The sequence below is a fragment of the Sarcophilus harrisii genome, chromosome 4 (assembly GCF_902635505.1).
Source record: "Sarcophilus harrisii chromosome 4, mSarHar1.11, whole genome shotgun sequence".
NCBI lineage: Eukaryota > Metazoa > Chordata > Mammalia > Dasyuromorphia > Dasyuridae > Sarcophilus > Sarcophilus harrisii.
The window spans coordinates 294,693,516-294,720,216 of record NC_045429.1 but is presented as its reverse complement, the minus strand read 5'-3'; the positions used below and the strand labels follow the sequence as shown (position 1 = coordinate 294,720,216).

The 26,701-nt window shown below is 35.4% G+C and overlaps 1 protein-coding gene across 2 annotated transcripts in view; it reads right to left on the bottom strand.

The window, feature by feature from the left end:
• Positions 1-12,120, bottom strand: part of ZNF286A (zinc finger protein 286A) — a 31,509-nt gene extending 19,389 nt beyond the window's left edge. The window contains exon 1 of one of the 2 annotated variants that reach the window (XM_031968447.1): positions 12,008-12,120. The gene's annotated coding sequence lies outside the window, so the exon portion shown is untranslated. The other variant, XM_031968446.1, reaches the window with a different exon arrangement.
• Positions 12,121-26,701: the final 14,581 nt, after the last annotated feature.

The following is a 26,701-nucleotide window of genomic DNA, read 5'->3' as shown; positions in this document are numbered from 1 at the left end:
CATGAAAGCCACTTCAAAAGTACTGAGTTGTAGATGTGGTGAATGTTAATTATTGAGTAATGAGTTCAGTAGGTCATCATCATTCTTAGGAATTCAGTCTTAGTGTTGGAGTCGTTACAAGATTTCTGGACCTAGAAGTGGAAAGGATCAGATTAGGCAACTGGTAGAAATGCAACTGTAAGAGGATGGAGAGAATGCAGTGAGAGAACATATAAGAAGAGTAGCCTTCTGAGAATGGGGCTGGTTTCCAAAAAAAATTTCAAAAACCATGATCTCATTTTATCCTCACAACAACCATCATCCCTAGCCCCTTGATCATCAATAAAAATTTCAAAGAGGACATGATTTGAAAGGCTCCGTGGACTTTCAAATACTCAAGAAATTCAAAAGAAGTTTTTAACTTTGTGTCCCTGAAGGGGACACAATGAGGAAAAAAATACATCTTTTTTTTCCAATATAATTTGGCAGAAGTATTTTTGACATTAAAAAAATTAAAAACTCCTATTCAAAAAGAATCTTTTCCTTATGTACTTGAGAAAGGAAGAGAATTAAGGAGTTAATCTTGTAGCAAGTTCAGTTTATTTGATATGGGGAGAAAAAGAAGGAGCTTTTTGGAGAAGGAAGAAAGTGAGGAACATTTCTTATGGAGTGTGTGGAATGGAGTGATAAAGTGAAGAACTTACAGGAATGTTTAAATTCTTTTTTTGTATTTTTATCTTTTTTTATGATTATTTCTATGTTTCTGTGACCAACATAAGTATGATGTGTGCTAGCCAATATTTACTTGAACTTTAGATACATTTACTTAACCAGAAATGATGACATTTATCCTTGTTCAATGTTATCAATATTTAGATTATTAAATGTCGTCAGCTCAGTAATCTGAAGTTTGAAGGTCTGACTGATGATTCCTCTCAGAATCAGGGAAACAAAGAATTCCGTTCCAATCTGCCTTTGGCACCAATGTTTAACATTCAATTAGGGGAGAGGGCACCTATTTCTCAATGCTCCCCAACCTATGATGTAATCCTTTGTAACCAAACCCATAAAAACTGCATATCTTTCCTAAATCTTTAGCCCTTCTACTGCGAGCTTTCTCTGTTTCTTTCCTCACAGTAGAATTGCTCAGTCTCATGATAATTTATTAATAAATAACTTTTCTGCTTTCACTGATATCAGTGAGATCACTGAGTGATATTTGAGGAGTCATTTTGGGTAAGGGTCTTCTACATCCCTCACAGTTGGGGGCTTGTCTGGGATGGGGTCTTTGGGGGATTCAGCTATGTGCACCCCGAACAGGGACAGGCGCCCACGGAGTAGTTTTCTCCATGGTCTCTGGCTCTGGGTGAGCAGCCTTCCTCCCCTCTTAGACAATGACCCGAGGCAGGGATACTCAGTGGAACGCAGAATTGAAGATTGAAGGAAGTATAGTCCTGATGGCCGGCAGCAGTCTGAAAAGAAACACGTGTTCTCAAGTAACACTCTTGGGAAGTCTGGGGGTCTATTGGCTGGATCAAGGGAGATCCTGAGGGATTAACCCTCCTAAATTTATTTTTGGTGTGGACTGCTGTTGACCCCAACGATAAAGTACTTTTCCTAAGGAGGCTCTTGGGTGGCTGTGCGGGTGTGAGGGTAACAAAGGACCTCCGCCTAGGCGTGAGAGTAATGTAGGGCCTCTGCCAACACCTGGATTGGGTCCAGGGTGGTATACAGCAGTCCAAGGTTTTGTTTTGTATCAGGATGTTAGCTAGGCAATTCAACACTGGGATGAACTTCCCAGATATAAAAGGGAAGAAAACTGGGAGGATGTATATCCTAGGACTATTTGGATATATCAGACTTAAATCTGTATGTAAAAGGTGAAAATAGAGTTTTACGTTTGTCTGTGTGTGTATGTCTGCTTTGCATTGCTTTTGTTATGTGTTAAAAAGTTAGCAAGCTTGTAAGAGATAAGAATTCAGCCTCTGTGTTAAAAATATCAAGCTGAATTGTGGGAATTGGAGTTCATTCAGAGTAGTAATTCTTTCTAAGTGCTTCAGAATGTAATTTGGGAATTAATTTGAGGCTTCTCAAGAAAAGAAAATCTTTTTCTCTCTTTCTCTCCCTCTGCCTCCGGCAGAGGCTTTGCAGGAATGGGGAGAGAAGGGGAAAAAATAAAAACATAGATTGAAAGTTTGGGAAGTTTTGAGAAAATGGAAGGACAGTGGCTATCACTCCTGTAAACAAGGAGCCCGTTATCACAATTCAGCCAGAAAAAAAAAATGTTCAAGGTAAAGCAAGGATTGTTGCTTAACTCTTTCCTGGCTTACTAAAGAAAAGAAGTTTGGGTGGAATATCTAGGTAGATTTTAGGAAATTTCATAAACTAAAGTACTGGTTAATTTTTAAATAACTTTAAATTGGTATGTGTGTCAAGATTGGAAATAAGAAACTGCAGATATTGGAAAGGAGGAACAAAAATAGAGTAAGAGAGCTAAATAGTTGAACACGGGGGCTCTCTGACCTATTGGATCTGTGGGAAAACAGGCATACTTCTGAAAAAAATTTGTGTGTGTGTGTGTGTGTGTGCCAGAAGAAAGAAAAATCATTATTAGCAAGTTTGCTTTCATGGAATTAGAGAACAGAAAGTTTAAGAAGGTTAAACTGGGTTTGTCTGCAACATTTGATTAAAGAGTTTTGGAAACTTACTATATTTTAAAGAGGTACTATAATTTTGAAAATGAAATTGAAATTGAAATAATTTTACTGTTGCCTTGCACATGTTAGATTTATTAAGAGGATAAAATCTTAAGAATTGTTTGAATATTGTGGCCTTTACAACTGAAGAGAAAAATTTTTCTTTTTATTATTATTTGGTTGGACTTCAAATTAAAAATATAGGTTATTAAACAAAATGCCAGTAGCTTACCTTAGGGGGGATTGTGTGTGTATCTCCCTACTTAAATGGTATGTTGCCTTCTAGAAGTATTGGGTAATTTGTAAACTATATTATAAGTTTTATGAAATTTAGTTCAAAATTAATTGTGAATCTTGAAGTTTAAAGTTTAAAAAGATGATTTAATGACAAGGGACGAGAGAGATTAATTTACAAAAGATATTAATTGATTGAAATGGAGCATCTAGTCAGAAGCGTTATTGGTTTGGGAGTGTTTAAAGTATGTCAGAAAAGGTTTGAACAAGTAGGCATTGGAAAGAGGAAGACAGAGAGATGGGATAGAAGAATGAAGGTGATTTAAGAAGGATTGATTAGTGGGAGCAAACGATTTCAAGAAGAAATCAGGGGGGAAAAGAAGGAACTGGCTGGCAAGGGTAGTCACAGAGAGACAGCTGTGAGACGAGATGTGTTTTTGCAGGGGGAGAGCAGCAGAGCAGCAGTGGAAAGCTGCAGCCTCTTTTGGCTGAAGAAAACAAATGGCGATTTAAAGGGACATGCTGCTCTTGCAAGATGTTAATTGATTGAATGTTTGTTTCTTTAGATACATAATGGTTATGATTATTAAAGAATATGATCAGAAATGTGATCTATAGTTTGAAAGGGTTATTTCAAAAAATTTTAATTGATGTTTTCAAGAACTTTTCAGATTCTTTTATGTAAAAAATAGGAAGTTTTAATTAACTGTATTGTTGCCAATTATTTAAAGGGACTCCAAGCATAATTGTTTTTGCCTCTGTCCTTTTGAAGATGTTTTTATTGTGAACAATATGGATTGGGATTTTTCTGTGTATTGGGTATTGTAAGAGCAAAATGATTGGTATAATATTTAACTTATTCAAGATTCAGCAGCTACTTAGGTATGTAAGTATTGTGTGAATTTTCTGGGATAAATTTCTTACTGTTACTGATATAAAGTCATGGTAAATAACTGTTTGGGATTTATCTGAAACTTTGGAGATAAAATTCTTTGGGCTTATAGTTAATTCTATTTGGGAGTTTTAAAGCTCCACTCTCTTATGTGCTGAAAGTAGAGTTTCAACTGCTTATGTTATGTTATAGTCATGTCCCTGCATTTTTTTTCCCCTCCTGTGACTGATTTCTATGATCAGAACAATAGTTAATAAGAACTGTTAATGCAATTCAAATATATCATACCTTGCTGTTTCCAATTTCCAATGTAATCATTATATCCTAAATACTTAGGCAAATAAGTATTTAGCCTGGTCATCTGTCTGTTACTGGATATTTGTGTTTTATTTTTAAAATGTTTCTAAATGATAAGAGGACAACTAACAATGGTCTGTGAAATCTAACTGCAATTTATTGGGACTATAGCCGTCTGCCTGTCCTGTAAAGAAAACTTATTCTTTCATATAGGAACTGCTGGCCAATCTATACCGGCCTCCCCACATGTTGTTGTAGTTCCAGACTGTTCTAACCTTGTTAGATTTGGTTTTTTGTTGTTCCAGATTTTGGTCACATTTACAGCTATGTTGACCTGTTTTGGGGAACTGGATCGGCCCATCTTAAGGTTAGATTGACACCACACCCACACCCCTGCATGGATTGATAGCCTTTGCCCATTTCTCAGTATGAAGCAGCTAAGATTGAGACCATCACCCATGTTCCTGATGTAATTTGGACTGATATGGGGGATTTGGGAATGGTTGATTGTTGGAATCTTTACAAACTGTTAAGCCATTGGAGTTGATTTGATCTTAGAAAGAGATATTTTGGGCCAGAACTTGAAATTCAGAACAGATTTATTATCCCATAACAGTATATGAGCAGATTTCTAAGGCTGCAATAAAAGCTTGGAATTCTCTCCCTGGACAGAAAGATGGAAATAAAGCTTTCACAAAAATAGAGCAAGGTCCCAATGAACCTTTTGCAGATTTTGTGGGATGTTTGCAAACAACTGTAATCAGAACCACTGGAGATAATGCTGCTACAGAAATAATGACGAGACATCTGGCTAAGGAAAATGCCAATGAGGTTTGCAAAAGAATTATATGGGGACTAGACCAAGATGCTCCTTTAGAGGAGATCATAAGACGCTGTGCCACAGTGGGCACAAACGCTTATTATACCCAAACTATGATGAACATGGAAAGACAGGGTCCTTCTTGGCAACGGAATTCTAGAGAAACTCGTCGATGTTTTCAGTGTGGAAAAGTTGGACATTTGAGGGCCCAGTGCAGATATAGATAGAATGAGAAGACAGGGTGAGAGAAAACCCAAAACCTCATGTCTAAAATGTAACTGAGGCTTTCACTGGGCCTCTGAATGTAGATTGACTCCGAGAAATAAGGGGCAAGGCCCAGCTCCTAAGTATCAATCAAAGGACAGGTGGGACATGATAGCAGCTGAGGTTACACCCAGAGAGTCTTTAGAAATTCAGGACTCTGATGTCATCAACCAACAGAAAAGTAATCAGGGTTACAGTTGGGGAGAATACAGGCCTTTTAATCAAACAGGGCAGTATTAACACAAGAGGAAACTGTTTCAAGTTTTTCAAAACAAAGAAGATTCAAGAAACATCTGATACTGAAAGAACATGGCTGATATTGGATTCTTGGCACATTAATGGACAATGGATTTCTTTGGGAGTATTTCTAGGACTTAGGACATGTACAAATTCTCATGTTGATTCATGTTATTTGTTACATTGCTACTAGTCTGTGTTATATTGATGGACAATAGGTTCCTTTTGGACTATTTTTAGGACTTATGGACATGTATAATGTTGTATATGAAAAATTGTTTACCTCAAAGCTTACAGGATTCATTGGATTCCTGGCACATGAACTAATGGACAATGTATAAATGTGTAAATTCTCATATTAATTCATGTTTGTTACATTACTGTGTTATATTGTGTTATATTGCTATATGTAACTATGTGTAATGCCTACCATATTGATGAATTTATATTCACCTTGTTTCAAGTGAGCCCCTTTAGAAACCCCCTAATCTGATTTGATTTTCTATTGGTATTTTCATCTCTCTTCCTGAGATGTCAGGGAAGGCGTGATCACCTTTTTGGAGTTTTCACCTCCTTAAGAAGTCAAGGAGGTTATGATTGCCTATGTTCTAAATCAAAAGAAAGGGGAAGATGTTGGAATCTTTACAAACTGTTAAGCCATTGGAGTTGATTTGATCTTAGAAAGAGATATTTTGGGCCAGAACTTGAAACAAGGTACTAAGTGGAACTGATAGAAACAATGGCTAAATCTAGTTTAGCATTGATTTAATCCTACAACAAATAATGGTTTCCCAGTGATATAATGATTGGGTGTGTACTCAGTGCACAGAATATAAGCAAGAAGCTCTCAGGACCAGAGGAGACTCTGGAAGAAAGCCTACAAGCCCTATCTTCGAGGCAAGAGAGATTCATCGTATCTTCTACCTAAGTGCTGGCTGTTGGCTGAAGAAAGCAGAGGCAGAAGCCAAGGACAAAGCTGCAAGAGCTCAAGCAGAGTTAGGCCTCAACTAACCGGGCTATTTTGGAAGGAGAAATAAATGTTTGCATTTTTGCCAGCTGGCTGCGATTTTGGAGTAATTATTTATTTTAACTGAAACTAAGGCTGCCTCCAGAAAACCTTCACAGTTGATGAATGACTGTTAAATCTGACTTGGTCATCTATTACTGTGTGTTTTAAGATTTGGGATGGAAATTGTTAAAATTGGTAACTGTTGCTGTTAAGGAAGTTATAATATGTTTATAATATCTATGTTCACTTAAGAATATGTAATTGTTTGAGAGATTTTTTTTTTTAGGAAACTCCTCCTGTACTAGTCTGTTATGTATAGCAACTTTAATTCATTCTTGGGATTTATATGTGGATGGTTATTTGACTATTTACCTTTTTTTTTTTTTTTTTTTTGGATTATTCCTTTCCATGAGAAAAAAAAAAAGAGGAAGAGATAAAGGGAAACTGGTGGATTTTTCTCAAAATACCTAAAAGAGTGGGAACCCTTACTTTTCTGTTCACTTTACCTTAGGTACTTCTGCCCCACTCCCCTACCACCAGTTCAGATTGAATTGGAAGTCCTTAAGCAGTCCTTTTTGTTTTTACTATGCTTTAGCTTTGAAACCCCTTATTCTGTGGAATTGCCCTAGCAGACTCAGTTTTGGGGACTATTTTGTTTTTAGGAAATCTCCAAGATATAGACACCTGTCTTGGGACTGGCAGTCTCCAGCCCTGTAACCCCAGTTTCTTAATTGGTATCTCAGCGTTTTCAATAACATTGCAGTTTTGAGATCAAGCCTCTAAAAAATTCGGGGTTTGCCTGCCTTAATGGTCTAACTGTGCATGCTCTATTAGGTCTGCTCAGGAATCTGTATTCTAGTAGCAGCCCTGTCTGTTCCTCTGGGTGGTGACAGGTGGAGCTACTCCAAGCCTCACCCTTCTCCCCTGGAGTGAGATGCTCCTCTGAATGGGCAGCATGACTGGCTCGAGCCCTGCTATTCCCTATATAAGCAGAAGCTGAGTTAAGTGCACAGATGACTAAAGACCACCTAACACAGTGAGCTGTCCATCTCCAACTGGATTCTCTGGCTGAGATGAGGACCTTTGTACTGCTGATAACTCTGGGGTTGTCAGGAAAAGACTTGCCCTTGCCATAAGTCCTTGCATTTTCTAGTTTCATTTTGATTTATTTGCTTTACATTGGGTTGGCCAAAATTATGGTGCTGAGACCTCCCAGGTATCTTAGGGAGGTCATTCAATAATTCAAATATTCAGGAGAGTGTGTAATGTTGTGCCTCGGTTTCCCTAGGTTGTCCTCTTTGATTTATCTTTGTATTCTTATGTTTGCCAAATGCCAATCTGTTCTGTGATAAAGGTTTCTAAGATAGTGGGTTGAAGCAATTTTTATGGTATGAACTTACTGCAATCAGTGGTATTAGCCTGTTGCCACTATGTCTACCCTGTATAATTACATTTAGTAACCAGAATAGTTCAACGGTCCCTATCAAATATTGCATACAGAAGATTTTATTAAAATGATGATTTTTCAGAGAAAAGACTGGAATGTATTAGAGAGATGATATTGATGGTGAACTTGATAAGCAATGTACAGATATGATAACTGATTTTAAGTACTGTATAAGTTCTTCATAGAAATATGATAAAAATCATTTACATATTAGAAGGGGGAGTTGTGTGGAATAGAGAGTGAAGAAGTGAAGAACTTACAGGAATGTTTAAATTCTTTTTCTGTATTTTTTATTATTTCTGTCTCTGTGACCTGCATAAGTACGCTGTGTGCAAGCCAATATTTACTTAAAACTAGATATATTTACTTAACCAGAAATGATGACATTTATCCTTGTTCAATGTTATCAATATTTAGATTATTAAATGTCATCAACTCAGTCATCTGAAGTTTGAAGGTCTGACTGATGATTCCTCTCAGAATCAGGGAAGCACCTCTCAGAATCAGGGAAGCAAAGCATTCTGTTCTAATCTGCCTTTGGCACCAATGTTTAACATTCAATTAGGGGAGAGGGCACCTATTTCTCAATGCTCCCCAACCTATGATGTAATCCTTTGTAACCAAACCTACAAAAACTGTATATCTTTCCTAAATCTTTAGCCCTTCTGGGAGCTTTCTCTCTTTCCCTCCTCATAGTAGAATTGCTCATTCTCATGATAATTTATTAATAAATAACTTTTCTGCTTTCTACTAAGTGATCTCTGAGTAGTCATTTTGGGTAAGGGTCTTCTACATCCCTCACATGGAAGTTTATCCTTTTGTTGCATCAATATTCATTAGAGAGATTGGTCTGTAATTTTCGTTCTCTTTTGGCTCTTCCTGGTTTAGTTATCAGTAGCATATTTTTTGTCATAGAAGGAATTTGGCAGGACTCCTTTACCTATTTTTCCAAATAGCTTACACAGAATTGGAATGAATTGTTCTTAGAATGTTTGATAGTATTTACTTGTAAATGGCCCTGGAGATTTTTTTCCTTATGGAGTTTTTTGATGGCTTATTCACTTTCTTTTTCTAAAATGGGACTATTTAAGTAACTTATTTCCTCTTCTGTTAATCTGGGCAATTCATATTTTTGTAAATATTCATCAGTTTGGTTGGATTTACCAGCACACAATTGGACAAAATAGCTCCTAATTATTGCTTTAATTTCTTTTTCCTTGGTGCCAAGTTCACCATTTTCTTTTTTGATGCTGGTAATTTGTTTTTTTTCCTTTCCTTTTCTTAAATCAGGTTAACCAAAGATTTATCTATTTTGCTGTTTTTTTTTTTCATAAAACCAATTCTAAGTTTTATTAATTAGTTAATAGTTTCCTTGGTTTCAATTTTATTAATCTCTCCTTTAAATTTCACAATTTTAAATTTGGTATTTAATTGGGCAGGTTTAATTTGTTCTTTTTTAGTTGCATGCCAAATTCAATGATCTCCTCTTTCTCTATTGTATTCATGTAACTATTTCGAGATAGAAAATTTCTCTTAAGAAATGCTGAATTTATCAATAGGAATGATATAATCAAATGAGATATTTGTAAACTGCTTAACAGAATATAGTACACAATATGTTTAATAAATGCTACTTGTTTTCCCCACCCACCTTTTAAATTGAAAATATTTGTTGCTTGCCTTAACTCTAAGTAGTGAAATGTACTGTGTGAAGAAGTTCTTAAAATGAAAGATTATACTGATAATCGGTATGATACAGGCAAATGGAGAATATTAGCAGGCCAACTAATGGAGTATTATATCATCTCCCCAATAGTTTCATTAGTTCACATGGATTTAATAATCTTCAGTACAGAAAAAACTCCCAAATGTACATACACATTCAGCCCTAATTGTTCTAATTAACTCCAGTTCTGAAGTTCTGTCTTCTAACACCTCAACCTCAACCCTTCCAAAATAGTCATCCTATTTCCCTCTAAATTTCCTTCTAATAATCTCAATTTGATTTTTTTTGTCCTTCCTTATTCCCCATCCTTACCTCCTTTCCCTATCTATTTTTCAATCAAATATACCTGATAGATTATACCACCACAATACCTACTATTCTTCCTCTTCTCCCCATATGCTTCACTACCATTGTATCCCCCATACTACTCTGACTAATTCATTCCCCTGCCTGATTTCTTCCAGTTCACCCACAATTGTCAATTTTTAGAAAGCACAGATCCGACCACACCATTCTTGTATTCAAAAATGTTCAAAAATTCCCTACTGCTACTAGCAAAACATACAATAGTCTCAAACTTAAAGTATTCTACAATGGATCTTCCATTTATCTTTTCAGTTTGTTTTATTTTACAATATTTACCTTCATACTTTCTATGTTTCAGATTTCTCTCAAAATGCCATCTTCTACCTCTAAGGCTTTCACAAATCATTCTTCAGGGTTGGAATATTCCTTTACCTATTTTTCCAAACCCAGGTTTCTCTTCAATTTATGTCTTAGAGTTCCTATTTGCCTTCAACAAAAATCTTAGGTGTCAACTCCTGTGAAGCCTTCCCTGAATCCCTCCTTACCCCACCCCCACCCCCTTATTAGTGTTCTCTCAGGCCTCAAAAATTCCAACGTTCATTCTTTGATCTTTCAATTGCTCTCTGTATTCTTTATCTTTTATCTATTAGAAAATATATCCCTCAAGGAGTATAAATTCCTTGAGATTGGATTCTATTTGTGGGTTTTTGTTTTTTGTCTTTCCATACTCAGAACTTGACACAGTGCTTGTTAAACCATGTGTTTTGTTTTTAAATGAATGAGATAGGTAGCATAAGCATTATTATTTATTAATATCCTAATCACACAGATCAATAAACATTAATAGAGGTTGAATGACTTGTACACAATAATATATCTATTAAGGGGCAGAAACAGGAATAAAATATATATTTTTTTAACTATACCACTATGTCAAGTGATAAAAGCATATGCTCCTAAGCAGAGTACTTGGATTTTTTTTATCCTAATTGGCAGCCTAACCAAAATTCATTTTACCCACTTTATTACTCAGTTTTCTAATTATAAAACCAAGAGGGCTATGTCTATTCTTTTGATTGTTTTCTGCCTCTAAAGATGATATACTTGATTTAGGATTATATCCTGTTTGAGAAAAATTGGAATCTGGGTGACTTGAGAAAATTATTTTCATGTTTAATGTTAATATTTCTTCAGCAAAGACCTCATTAAAGGTTCAAGTCTGCATCCAAAGCAGGGAATTCGTATTCACACACAAACTAAACACTTTGCTAAGTAAGCGTTACTGCCAGCAGAGACACATCACATGTAGCAGGAGGTCTCTGACAGATTGAGTTACACAATCAATCGGAGGACTGAAAATACCAAGGCACCGAGTAAGCATTGGTGTGGTTTCATGGAAAGAGTACAGGTACTTCTCGTTCGGAAATTTAGTTTCCACTTACCAGCTGTGTGACCTATCTCAAGTCATTTTATCTCTTTTGAATTTCTTCATCTGTAAAAATGAGAGGGTTATACTGGAGGACGTTAAAGATGCCTTCCCAGTGGTCTTATAGTGAGAATTCAGTAAAGTTTGCCGGTGGAAGCTTTCTCTGTATTCCTAGTCCCTCCCCCGTTATGAAGCCTGCCCCCGCAAGCGACAAATGACAAGACATCTCTGCCCAGTGGTTCTCCTTCCCTTTACTCCCTCCCCACACACAGTTTCTCAGGCAAAGAAATATGCCTCTAGTTACAGATTTTTCCCTCAGGTTATAATTAAGGTGTCCGAAATAGAAAGAAGCCTGTGGAACCAGAGCCCGAGTCAGTAAATACCTGGATATAGGATCCCAGGACCGATGTCCTACTCGGAACTAAGACTCTCAGAAATGGTGACGGAGCTGCGCACGCATCCCTGGCCTCCCTTCAAAAGATTTCCTGCAGAGGCGGGCCTTGCCACTAAGCTTCCCCCAAAATTTCGGGTTCATGCTACTTCCGTTTGACAATCCAACAACTACCTTCTTCCCCAGAAGTCGCAATATCCTCTCCCACCCCGGCTTTTGCACATTTCTCCTCCACTTTCCCCAGCACCTGCTACCCCTGTTCCCACAGGCATCCTACGCTTACCTCTCAAAAGGTGCAGCCACAAACCGAGGGCCTTAAGCGAAATCTCCGCTAGATAGCCATCGCGCATGTCACTGGAGTAGGAGGAGCGAGGATACTGTTAAAAACTTTGTCTGTCCAGAGCTTTTTTCAATCATCTACTGCTTGAAAGGCTCCTCCTGCTTAACCTCTAATTTGCCTGTCACCATAAACGCTGTTTACGTATTTCCTTTAAATTTTAATTTCCTTTTATTTTTTGTTACGAAATAGAAATTAATAAATACGAATCTTTCTACATACAAAAATAGAAAAAAAAGCCTTATGAATTGTGAATTTTTATTTAGTACGTGTTGTTTTTAAGAAGACTATCTAGGTGGTGGTCGGTCAACTGGACTATGCACATTTTTTTTTTTTTTTTTAAATTTTTTTTTTTTTTTTATTTAATAGCCTTTAATTTACAGGATAAATACATGGGTAACTTTACAGCATTAACAATTGCCAAACCTCTTGTTCCAATTTTTCACCTCAACTATGCACATATCTTAACTATGCATATCATCTTTACAAAAACTGGCCATGTAAAAGAACATAAAAACCTCACACATTCAGAAAAGCAGAAATATATTAAGCCCATGCTTTACTGACCACAATGAAATAAAATATATTTAATATTTTAAATATTATTAATATTTATTAATTAATATTAACTATTCAATTAAATACATTAAACAATAATATTGAAGAAAACATTCAAAATTAATTGGAGACAAAATAATTAAATCCTAAAGAACTAGTGGACCAAAGAGTCATAGAAACATAGCTGATCTCACCAAATATATATATATGACAACAATGTATTAACATATAAAAATTTGTATTAACATATAAAAATTCAGCCAAAGCAGTTCTTAGGGAAATGTTTATGTTTTTCATTTAACAGAAGATACAAAGAATAAATCAATGAACTATTTATTCAACTAAATGTAGCAAATAAGCCTTTACTATCCCAGAGCCAAGCTGGTTGAAGGCCCATCTCTTTTCTACTGTCATACATACACACTCTTTTAAGTGCCATGGACTAGTGGTCAGTTCTATTTAATCACTTAATGCTGAGTGGTTTTAGGGTTTTTCTTCTTAACCAAAAAAATGTTTACTTCAAAACCATAATATGAACAAACCACAAACATTTTCCTTCAACACATTCTATCTTGCCTAGAGGAGGGGGGAGGATCAAAACTTAGCTCAGTCCTTAACTACTACTGGGCTGGAATCCAAAAGGTTAATTCTTATTCTTCAGGTCATCAATACTGTACTGACTCTAGAACTTAAACTCTGTAATACCAGGATGCTGAGTCACTCTCAGTATCTTTCAACATGAATGAGATACCAAGATCCTCCAAGAGTGAATAAGACAAATGAAAAGATTACTGAAACAGTTTTTAAATTTTTTCTATGAAAAATAAAAATTCTTCTATGGCCAGTCAAGTAGCTTCCTCCTTACCAGTTAATTGACCACAGCCAGTTATAAAATGCCCATGCATACACTATAATTTTTTCAAGGCATATTCCTTACATCTCATGCTTTTCCTGGAAGTAAATTCTCTAGCCTCTCCACTTGTACAGACACTGTCCCAGGTGCTATATGCATGCATTAGATTGTCATATGCGTATATAGGTAGGTATATTTTTATACACAGTTATATATGTACATACATTCACACTTATAATCTACATATATATGCATATATTTGTATGTGTGCACACATGCACACACACACACACACACACGAATTTCTGGGTCAGGCTACCTTATTTTCTCTGTCTCTTTAATAAGACTATGATGGGAAAGAAATCTCTAACTTAGATTCCTTTCCACCACTATCATATGAAGAGGACACTTCTATTTCTATTTTGAGCCTGCAGGCCTCAAAGCTTAAAGGTACTATGGTACCTGTAAAATCTAGGATAGGAAAAAAAACCATAGCTCCTATTTTGACCAGTTAGCAGATCTCCTTATCTTCCCCTTCCTGTTACTTTTCTTCAAACATATATCCCCTCTTACTTTTTGTAAAATTCCATTGTTCTATGATGCTTATTCATTCATATAATTCATATAATATAGATGCTTATATTTCATATAGGGTAGCCAAAGCTGTTCTAGTACAGATAAGTCTACATATAACTATTATCTGTATGTTGATTCAGTGATTGGTAATAGTTTCTGAGCAATTTTATCTTAGCATATAGATATGTGTGTATGTATATAGTCATATATATACATGTGTACATATATTCACATGCATGTGTACATATATAATATACAAATTATGTATCATATGTTGAGTGGGATTAGACTGCATGGATTAAATGACAACTCCACCTGAAATAAGGGATAAGATAAAAGATATTGGATTTTGATGTATTTATCAGAAAAGAATACATTTTGCTTATTTACTAGGTGTGAACAAGGCATAGATGAGTTCTTAGGTACCTTTTAGGATCTGTATAAAACCAGAAACAAATTTGCAATCAAAGACTTAAGTATCTGGTAGAAGAAAGAAGAGAGAATAACTACTGAAATATTCATATGACAGGAAAAGGAGAGGGCTACAACCTCAATATAGGTCTATTCTTCCTCCTATCATTAGCTGGAGAAGGATACTGTAAGATTCAAAGGGGCTAGAAGATTTGGGACTTCCCATTGGCATACTAGCATTATGCTTGAATTAGAAGCAGTTTGTGGACACAGGTAAGGAAAGCAGCTCTGTGTTGTATATCTAACTGTCCAACTGATCAAACTGTTTCTTTTAAAAATATAAGCTTTTGTTGATATTTTGTTTCTTATATCACCATAGTGCCTCCTGCAAAGATATCCCATAAGACAAATAGTGATTTTTTAATAGAGGAAAAAAAGTCAGTATAACTGATTGATACGTTGAAAAAGTCCAAAATCATGTGTAACATATAACAGCATAGGTTGTGGGTGTCTTCACTTATTGTTGTGACACAGTGGATAGAGTACTAGGTCTGAAGTCAGAAAGACATCCTCAGAGTTCAAATCTTGCCTCAGCTACTTACTAGGTATATGACCCTGAACAAGTCACTTACCTGTTTGTTTCAGTTCCTCATCATAAAATAAGCTGAAGTGTCATGAAGAGTGGGACACAATGTAAATGAATCAACAACACAAAGTTACATGTATGTGTTTTTTTCCCAGAAAACATTTTTCATCTGTCCTGTATATTTTTCCATGCTTCCCTGTAATCATCACATTTCTTCTCTGATGGCACAGTAATATTCCATTACATTCATATGCTATAATTGTTTAAACATTCTCCAATTGAAGAGCATTTGCTTGGACATCATTTCTATTTCTTTTCATCATTTTCCTTGGTATTCTAAACCTTTTTTTCCAGATGAATTTTATTAATATTTTATCAAGTTCTATAAAATAATTCCCTTGATAATTTAATTGATACAGCATAAACATGTAAATTATTTTTGGCAGTATTATTCCAATTCTTCATTATCATAAAAGGTGCTGCTATAAATATTTTGATGCATATGGAAACTTGATTCTTATAAGTAGCTTTCTTTTTTTAAAAAAAACTTATTTTCAAAACATATGCATAGATAATTTTCAACACTCACCCTTGCAAAACCTTTTGTTCCAAGTTTTTTTTTTTCTCCCTCTCTTTCTCCCTTGATGGCAAATAATTCAATATATATTTAAAATGTACAATTCTTGTATTCACATTTCCACAACTGTCATACTGCACAAGAAAAAATCAGATCAAAAAGGGGGAAAATGAGAAATAAAACAAAATGCAAGCAAACAACTACCAAAAGGTGAAAATACTATATTGTAATCTACACTCTGTCTCCACAGTCTTTTTTCTGGGTGTAGGTGTCTCTCTCCATTACAAAATTATTGGAACTGGACTGAATCACCTCACTGTTGAAAAGAGCCACATTCATCAGAATTGATCATTTTATAATCTTCTTGTTGCTGTGTACAATGTTCTCCTGGTTATAAGTGATTTTCTTGAGGTATGAATCTAAAAACAGAGCCACTGGTTCAAAGGATAAGGACACTCTAGTCACTATATATAATTAATTCCACATTCTACAATTCCAAATTGCTTTTTAAAATGGTTGTACCATGTCACAGCTCCATTGAAAATCTATTAGTATGCATATCACTTTGTTAAGGTTGGAAAGGGACCACAAAAGTTTGGGGTCACAGACTGGTGTCATGTGTAGAGGGCCAGTATTGAATAAGTTCATAAATAGCAAGAGTCTGGTCCAGGTCTTACTTGAGACTAACTTGCTGTTAGGGTTATGGTTTCAGACTAACCATTCATCTCACCATCCTCCTAATAAACAATTGTAAAGACAGAACTGGTAAATCTTGGTGGATGTAAATTTTGATACCTGCAACAGAACATACTTGGTAAACTTAGGACAAGAAAAGACATTTAACCATACAATGAATTAAGGACATTCTTAATAAATTTAGGATAGGAATCAAGAGTTTTAACTATACAATGAATGAAAGACATACTTGAAGTAAATACATTGATATGATAATTTCTATTCTGTATTCATAAATGTCACAACTGTTTACACTCCTGTTGATGTTGGTGAGCATCACAATTGTGCTATTTGCAATTCTGCATAGATAGGCATCTTGGTATTGACAAAATGTCAAAAGGTAGATTGTGTATTGGCGCTAATGATATGGTGACACCAGACTGAAAAGTATAAAAACACTGGTACTCAGATTAATAAAAGGAAGACTGCAAAGCACATCTTCTGTCTGACTTTGGATACTCATTCAAACTCTTAGTCTTTCATTGGAGCTGGTCTCCAATAGTCATGAGGTGTTTCAAAAGAATTTGTAGGCTTAAACCCATTTCCTAGTCAAGGGGTAAAGTTTATTGTAATTGTAATACCATTACAAATGGTTTAAGTTCCAAGAGAATTTAGCAAAGAAATAGAAGCAAGGAGAATCTATTTATCTAGTTTTTCATGTTTCATGCTAATTTTATGGCCTAGAAGTAGGACCAAGGAGTGGTTTCTGGAATTTGGTTCTCACTGACCAACAGATTTTCTATCTGATAGTCAGCATTAAACTAAAGCGTGATCTATTCACTATTTTCTTAGGAGGCCAGAAGACTTTAGAATCAGACAGATTGTTATTCTTAGATTTGATGTGGGAGTTCCTTGAAGCAGACTCCAAAGCCAGAATATTTAGAATTACTGACTTACTGTTAGGACAGAAGCTGTCTACGATCAAGGGACCTCAAAATCATTGCTCTCTCCCCTAGAAGCTATGTTATATCAGACTGGATCCCAACATTTATGCATCATGTGCTATTTAGAATTTTGGAAGTTATTTGGAATGAAATTTCTCTTTCTATTGTTGTTTCTTGGTTTTTTAAAAATTAATTTATAGAAATGGTGCTGATTTTTGAGGATTAATTTTGTAGCCTGCAACTTTGCTAAAACTATTATCTTAATTTGTATTTTTACAGATTTACTAGGATTTTTCAGGTATACCATCATATTATTAGCAAATAGGGGTAGTTTTATATCCTCTTTTACTTATCTTCATACCTACCTGTTACTTTTTCAGTTGTTGCCAGTATTTTAAAGAACTATAATGAATAATATTGGATAGGGTTAGCGTCCTACCTTCATTTTTGTACTTATTGGAATAGGTTCTAGTGTATCTCCATTGCATATGATACTTGATTTCAGTTTTAAATAGATGCTAGTTTTTCTTTAGTGTTTTTTTTCCTAACTTTATATAGTAGAATTATATTTTATATCATGTATATCTGATAGAAGTCTGTCTTTCTCAGTTTTTGAGAATAATTTGTGAAATATGCCTCCTAATTATTTTTTAAATATTTGTTAGAATTCTCTTCATCCATCAGTTTCAGAAGGTTTTTTTGTTTGTTTTGTTTTGTTTTAATACAATCTTTACAGCTAGATCTCTTTCTTTTTCTGAAACTATGTTATTCAACACTTCCATCTGGTCTTTATATATATATATATATACAAATATATATATATATATATGTATATATATAATATTTTTGAAGATATTTATATTTTTCACTTGTGTTCTAAGTTTTGTTAGCATGAAACTGTGCACAATATATTCATTTTGGTACTGGATATTCGATTTACTTCTTTATTTTTTTTAAAAAATTCAATGGCTTTTCTATCTTATTGGTTTTTTCATAAAACTTCCCTTAGATTTATTCATTAGCTCAATAATTTTTTGTACTTTTGTTTTGTTTGGGTTTTGCTTTTAATCTTATTAACCTCAACCTTGATTTTCTAGAATTTCCAATTTGGTGTTCAATTGGAGCTTTTTAATTTGTCCTTTCTCAGGTTTTTTAGTTTCATGCCCAATTCATTTAGCTATTATTTTTCTAATTTTATTGATGTAAGAATTTAGAGAAATAAATTTTCTCCCAAGTGCTGCTTTGGTTGCATTCCATAAATTTTGGTATGTTGTCTCATTTTTGTCATTCTCTTTAATGAAATTATTTACTGTTTGTATGATTTGTTCTTTGACCTCCTTATTCTTTAGGATTAGATTATTGAATTTCCAATTAATTTTTAATCTATCTTTCCACTGTCCTTTGTTGAATGTACTTTTATTGCATTATTATCTGAATAGAATATGTTTAATATTTCTGCTTTCTATATTTGATTTTGCAGGCTTTATGACCTATATGGTCTATTTTTCATAGATGCCATGTGCAGCTGAGAAAAAGATATATTCTTTTCTGTTCTCAGGACAGTTTTCTGCAAAAGAGTGTTATAGCTAACTTTTCTAATAGTATACTTACCTCCTTAGTTTCTTTCACTTATTTTTACTTGAATCTACCAAATTCTAAGGGGGTAGTTTCACAACAGGACTCATTTTCCGTGGAATGAATGAAGTTGCATAGTAATCTTGCAGTTGTTCCCTTTCTAAGCACTGATTCCTCTTCTTGTGTTTTCCTCTCTAATTGCCACTCTATTGAGTTTAGTGTTACTCTTTTTCAAAGTGTTTCATGTGATCATGTTTTCATTTGAAAAATTCCAATTCCAGCAAATGCATTCTTGGGTTTTTATAAAAGAAAGAATCGTAGTCACTAAATTTAGGCATTACTTCCTGTCCCGTAATGAATAAGCCATCTTATGTAAAATTTTGATACACACACAATTGTGCTTTTTGAGCATAAGAAAGCATTTTTCCTTGCATAAGAATGATCGAATTGAATTTAACAGTGATAGGAAAACCTAAATACAAAGCAGTTGATGCAAACTTTCTGGACAGATCTATGTGCAGCATGAAGTGGTTTTTCTCATTTTCATGTCCTTACATCTGTCATTGTCTTTGCTATCCTTTGGTTTAACTTGGTAGACACAAGTAATAAATTGGCAGTTTTCACATTGTTTCTTGTGTATGTAGTGACTTTAGATAGTTATGTCAATTCTATCCAATATGGGTAAAATTACCCCTCCCTGCGCACTGCATTTTCTTTTTTATCTTTAAAGCTAGATCAAAGGTTTCTCAACAGGACTCATTTCCCATGAAATCAATGAAGTTGCATAGTAATCTTGTAGTTGTTCCCTTTCTAAGCACTGATTCCTCTTCTTGTGTTTTCCTCTCATATTGTCACTCTATTGAGTTTAGTTTTACTCTTTTTCAAAGTGTTTTTCATGTGATCATTTTTTCGTTTGAAAAATTCCTGAAACTATTTCTAGCCATATAAAAAGATGCTCCAAGTCATTATTAATCAGAGAATTGTAAATTAAGACAACTCTGAGATACCACTACACATCTGTCAGATTGGCTAGAATGACTGGGAAAGATAATGCAGAATGTGGGAAAACAGGGACACTAATACATTGTTGGTGGAATTGTGATTACATCCAGCCATTCTGGAGAGCAATTTGAAACTATGCTCAAAAAGTTATCAAACTGTGCATATCCTTTGGTTCAGCAGTGTTACTACAGGACCTTATATGCCGAAGAAATCTTAAAGAAGGGAAAAGGACCTGTATGGGCAAGAATGTTTGTGGCAGGTCTCTTTGTAGTGCCCAGAAACTGGAAACTGAGTGGATACCCATCAATTGGAGAATGGCTGAATAAATTTTGGTATATGAATATTATGGAATATTATTGTTTGGTAAGAAATGACCAGCAGGATGATTTCAGAAAGGCCTGGAGAGACTTACATGAATTGATGCTGAATGAAATGAGCAGGACCAGGAGATCATCATATATTTCAACAACGATACTGTATGAGGAAGTATTCTGATGGAAGTGCATTTCTTTGACAAAGAGATCTAACTCAGTTTCAATTGATCAATGATGGACAGAAGCAGCTACACCCAAAGAAAGAACCCTGGGAAATGAATGTAAACTGTTTGCATTTTTGTTTTTCTTCCAGGTTTATTTTTACCTTCTGAATCCAATTCTTCCTGTACAACAAGAGAACTGTTTGGTTCTGCACACATATATTGTATCTAGGATATACTGTGACATATTTAACATGTATAGGACTGCTTGTCATCTGGGGGAGGGGATAAAAGGAGGGAGGAGAAAAGTCAGAACAGAAGTGAGTGCAAGGGATAATGTAAAAAATTACCCAGTCATGGGTTCTGTCAATAAAGTTATAATTATTTTTTTAAAAATCATACATAAAGGCCCCTCCAACTTAGTGAGTATCATAAGAATCCAAGACACTATAATCTGACCTGCCAATTAAACATTTCAATATGTAAACAATTCTGTAGAACCTAAGTGCCCCATATCCATTCTGTAAATTCTTGCTATATTAGAGCAAAATGAATGTCCTTTTGTTAACTTCAATAATTTATGAGTGCTTTATTTCATTCAAAAATTAAAGTTGAACTAACAAGATTTTAGTATCAAGCCCTCCCTCAATACCTAGCCTGCCAATATATATAGGAGCTTAAGAGCCTTTCCCTCCACCTTTTGTTATGAAAACCCAGACATACATCAGATTCTAATGTTTCCAAAGGAAATCCTCAGTTTGACAAATACAAGCCAAAGCTGAGGAGTCCCCAAGATTGTACAAATCTATGTGATTCCAGAACTGTTTTGTCCTATGTGGGATTAAGTTTTTTAATTTGGAGTCAGAAAGACATGGGTTGACTCTCTCTAATTAACCTTTCCTAGCCATGTGATCACAGATAAGTAACAACTTCACTGAGCTTCAGTTCCCTCATCTGTAAAAATGAACATAATGAATTTACCTGCATTTTGCGCCTCTGAGATTTGTTGAGATATGTAATCATCATCATCATCATCATTCCCCTTAAAAATGATATCTCTCTTGAAAGGAATACACAAAATTTTCATATTAATAATACATATTGACTATGAAACTTAGAGAGTTGAAGGAGACGGAGAAATGTATATGAGTTCTGGAATGGTGAGGGTCAAGGAGAAAGATATCAGTTCTGGGAAGCAAAAGTCAAAAGGAAGTCACTGTAGGCAAAATATCAATACTAAAGGCAAAGAGAAGAAACAAAAATAATCCTTTAGAGGCTGGGGACAAATTCAGTACTCATTTCCCTGCCCAACAGCTCAAGACTGGACTGACAGAAGTCAATCCAAGGACAAGTCTAGATCATCCTAGAATTTCATACAAGTCAGATTTGGGAGAAATATAACCTATGTTTTGATTAATATAGCAGTTACTAAACAAAAACAAAAAACTAGGAATCAAAGTTTAATTCCTCCAATACAAACTCCTTTTAATTTTCAATCTTCACTTTTACTCACTACTCTAATTGATGCCAAAAAGAAGACATTGACTCTGACTATAATAACCAAAGGCAAGATTGCCAAAAGAATAAAATTAATGCTAACAAAATGCTAAAAGAATCTGGGAAAATTTGGTCTTTTCATCCATTATCAAATTTCTTAGGGAAAAATAATGAAAATTATTGATATCAATATATAGCCCTTTGGGCTATATATCTTTTGATCATTTATCAATGGGGCATTACATTTTCTTTATAAGGTTGAATCAGTTCCCTCTTTGAGAAATGAGGCCTTATCAGAAAAGCTTGCTCTGAAATGGTTTAATTAATTAATTAGTTAAATAATTAATAATTATAACTTTTTATTGACAGAATCCATGCATGTTAAATATGTCACAGTATATCCTAGATATACATATGTTGATATGTGTGCAGAACCGAACAGTTCTCTTCTTTGTCGAAGAAATCCACTTCCATCAGAATACATCCTCATACAGTATTGTTGTTGAAGTATAAAATGATCTCCTGGCTCTACTTGTTTCACTCAGCATCAGTTCATGTAAGTCTCTCCAAGTTTCTCTGTATTCATCCTGCTGGTCATTTCTTATAGAACAATAATATTCCATAACATTCATATACCACAATTTACCCAACGATTATCCAATTGATGCATCATTCATTTTCCAGTTTCTAGCTACTACAAAAGGGCTGCCACAAAACATTTTGACACATACAGGTCCTGCTCCTTCTTAGTATCTCTTTTGGGATATAAGCCCAGTAGTAGCACTGCTGGATCAAAGGGTATGCACAGTTTGATAACTTTTGGGACATAATTCCAGATTGCTCTCCAGAATGATTGGATTCATTCACAACTCCACCAACAATGCATCAGTGTCCCAGTTTTCCCCGCATCCTTACTTTTTCATTTCTTGTAAAAGGAAAAGTTTCCCATTCCTTCACAAATGAGAGAAAGGTGATAGAAGTAATCCCGATAGTTGTGATCTTATGAGTGAAACTGCCTGCTTTTCCTCTCTGGTGGTTCTCTTCTACTTACCCTTCCCCTGATTGCACATATTTACTTTTTTCCTTGTCAATCTTTTCACATCCTTTTCTCCAACATCCAACCTTATTATGAACTAGAGAACCATCATCTCATTAATTCCGCTGAGTTAACACCTTGTTTCAAGTCAAACAACTTGATAATTGATCAAGTCTTATTTCAAGCATATTTCTCCAAAATTCCACCCTCTACATCTCCCACTTTCTTTTGTTTTAGAACACAGGTTGTCACACTCTCCCTGACTTCTCAGGAAGGGAAGTGAAAACACCAAAAAAAGGGGGTGATCCCTGACTTCTCAGGAAGGTGAGAACACAAACCCAGATATTGTTATCAGGTTTTCTCTGGGCTGAAGGGTCTTACTTGAAACAGGTAAATCCATCACCATGGGAGGTATTACACAAGCACATAACTCAGGCTACTACATGAATCAATATGAAGAATTATACATGTCCATAAGTCCTAGAAGGAGGGTATATAAATAACAATCACACATACACCTGCTTCAATGAGTAGTCCAAAACCAATTATTGTCCAATTTACTGTAAAAACCGTGATTCCTCAGATTTTTAAGTCCACAACAGTCTCATCATGTCTCAAATCCAAATTCCTTTTTTGAAGTCCCAGCAGTCTCATCAACAATTTTTGATGTTATAGCAATTTCCAACTCTCATGTCTTTTCAGTTGGGGGCAAGTCAGGGGAACCATATTTTTGGCTTCCCTTTTTTCAAGGGGTTTTATTCCTCCAATGGACAAGACAAATATGACTCATTCACCCATCTGTTCCTTTCCATCCATAAGATACAGGAAACCTCTCCCCAAGATTAACCAATCTGGTCCCTTCCATTCCCCCCTTTCTGGATCTCTCCACTTCAACTGGTGATTATCTAAAGAGAGTGGAGCTGCTCGCATTGGACACTGCCCTTCTGACAGGTTATAAAATCTGTCTGCTGGAGCCAGTGCATATTTATCAAAAAATCAGAAAAATAAATGATATAAAGAGTTAAATTTAAAAGTTCTTTAGAGTTACCTGTGGTTCCCCCTTTCTTTTGTTTTTGCAGGATCATCTTCATGTCTCTGTTTCTCCTCTCTACTATTGCCTGTCCTTGAGGATTAAAGGGTATTCCACTGCTGTATAAAATCTTATACTGTACACAAAAGTGTGCAAAATGTTTAGAAGTATATGCAGGTCCATTATCTGTTTTTATTGCTTGTGGCACACCAATGATTGCAAATGCTTGTTTAAGGAATTCAGTGACCACTCGGGCTGTCTCTTTTGCTGCTGGTATTGCAAAAGTGAATACTGAAAAGATGTCTACCACAACATGGATAAAACACAGATGACCAAAAGATATATAATGGGTCACATCCATTTGCCAAATTTCATTGGGTCTCAAACTATGAGGATTCTTCCCTGGAGGGAGCATAGAAGTGTGGAAAGGAAGGAAAACTGTATAGGATTTTACTATGCTCCTAGCTCCCTCTCTTGTTATTCCAAATTGTAAATGTAAAGGTCGAGCAGCCTGATGATAGTTAGAATAACATTCTTGGGCTTCTTGAAATAAAGTTGGCCAACATGGTTAGAACACTACCTGCCTTTGAATTACCATCAAAAATAGGACCTGGAAGTTCACTATATGAGTGGACATGTAAGATATAAATCTTACCTAGATGTTTTCTCATTTGCTCTTAAAGTTCCTTAAAGAGCTGATATATATTAGAAGTTACAAATTTTATTTGTTCTGTGGCAATTCTTTGTACCACATCTACTGCATAGGCTGAATCAGATATTATATTTACATCTCTTAGATATTAAGAGCTAGCATGATTGCATACAATTCATTCTGCTGAGTGGACTGAAAAGGAGTTCTGACTACTCTCTTCATATATAGCACAAATGTTATGTTTGGATGCATCTGTAAAGATAATTGGTCCTTTAAGAGGAACCTTAGAAACTTTTTCTTCAACAATCCATTGCCAATTATGTAATAGCTGGGTTATCTTTAATGGAGATCCACGTGTAAAATTTGGAGCTGTGTCCAACAAAATTTGCCACTCTGGAATGGTTTCACAGCATACTTTAATTTGTGCATGGGTATAAAAGGTATATATCTTGTCAAGTCTTATCCCAGATAATTGCACTACTTGCTTAATGGCCTTTAATAAAATTCTAGCCACAAAAGCACTGGGTATTTATTCTGGTTGTGCTGGGAAATTCACTCACTCTATCACACTGTGTCCTTGATGAAAAACTGCTGTGGGTGCCTCTTTGGTAGCAAAAACTGATATTTCCAAGGGTTTTCTTGCAACTACAAAAAGTTGGATAAAGCCAGTTCAACTTCTCTCAAAGTCTCTTGAGCTTCTTTTGTAAGCTGGTGTGTTAAGTTTAAAGCAATCCCTTAAAATGTCGTATAATGGTTGTAATTGACATAGTCAAGCTTAACACTGGACACGTCCATTGCATATCTCCTATCAATTTTTGAAAGTCATTTAAGGTGTTCTTGTCTGTTCTTAAAGAAAGTTTTTGTACTGTAAACACCTCAGGATATACTTCATTTTCTAAATATTGAAAAAGAGCATGTCTGAATTTTTTCTGGAGCTATATGCAATTTGTAGTTCCTTAGTATTTCTATGGTCGTTTGTAGACATGCTTCTAGCATTTGTTCCTCAGGTATACACCCCAAGATATCATCCATATAATGTAATAACATAACTTTTGGAAAGGCTTTTCTTACTGGAGTAAGAGCAGCAGCAACATACATTTGACACATAGTAGAGCTATTTTTCATCCCCTGTGGCAAACCTGTTCATTCATATCCTTTATGAGCCTTCTCGGCTAAATTAATGCAGGGTACTGAAAAGGCAAATTTTTTCATATCCTCCTTATCCAGAGGGATAGAATAGACACAATCCTTAATGTCTATAACCCAAAGAAACCATTATCTAGGCAATTGATTAGGAGATGGAAGTCCAGGTTGAAGAGTTCCCATAGTTTCCATCTGTTCATTTACTTTTCTTAAATCAGTCAACATGCTCCTTTTCCAGATTTCTTTCTTACAGCAAATAGAGGGGAATTCCAAGGACTTAGAGAAGCTTGTAAGTGTCCTTGATCAAGTTGCTTCTGTACTATATCTAATAGGGCCTGAATTATATCAGTAGCTACGGGCCACTGTTCTATCCACACTGGTGTATCAGTTTTCCCTTGAATAGGGAGTGTTGGCAGACCTTCAACAGCAGCCCTGCCTAAAAAACCAAAGTACTCATTTGTAATCCTAACTGTTGTAAGATGTCTCTTCCTCATAGACTGATGGGGATTTTTTCTACTACCAAAGAAGTAAAAACTCCTGTTTCACCTTCAAATATCCATCTCAAAGGGGTAGCACTAACTTCAGCTGCTATTGATCCTCCTCTGCCAGACATATAGGTGTCTGCCTTAAATCTTTGGCCAATGACAGGGCCAGTTGGCACCTCTAATGACTGTATGCTCTACACCTGTATCTGCCAACCCTTTCAATGGTATGCCATTTACATAGATAGTAAGCATAGGATGGTCAACTATAACAGCTGCCATCCAGAATATTCCTGGATTCTGTTGTTGGGAATCAAAATCTGGATGAATTCACCAAATTGCATTTCAGGAGTGTATATCAGGAAGCCTGATGCTACTGCTTCTCTTGAGTGGTAAGTCACACATTGTCTACCTGTATTAGTGATTGGGATATTGTATACATTCCCCAGTTTCCCAAATCAGTATATGAATTATATTTTGTAAGCACTCTTAGGAGGTGAAATGGTCAAGCCTACTGTGCCTGGAGTCAAAGGATCCATGGGCTGAACAGGGACAGATTTCACCTCTC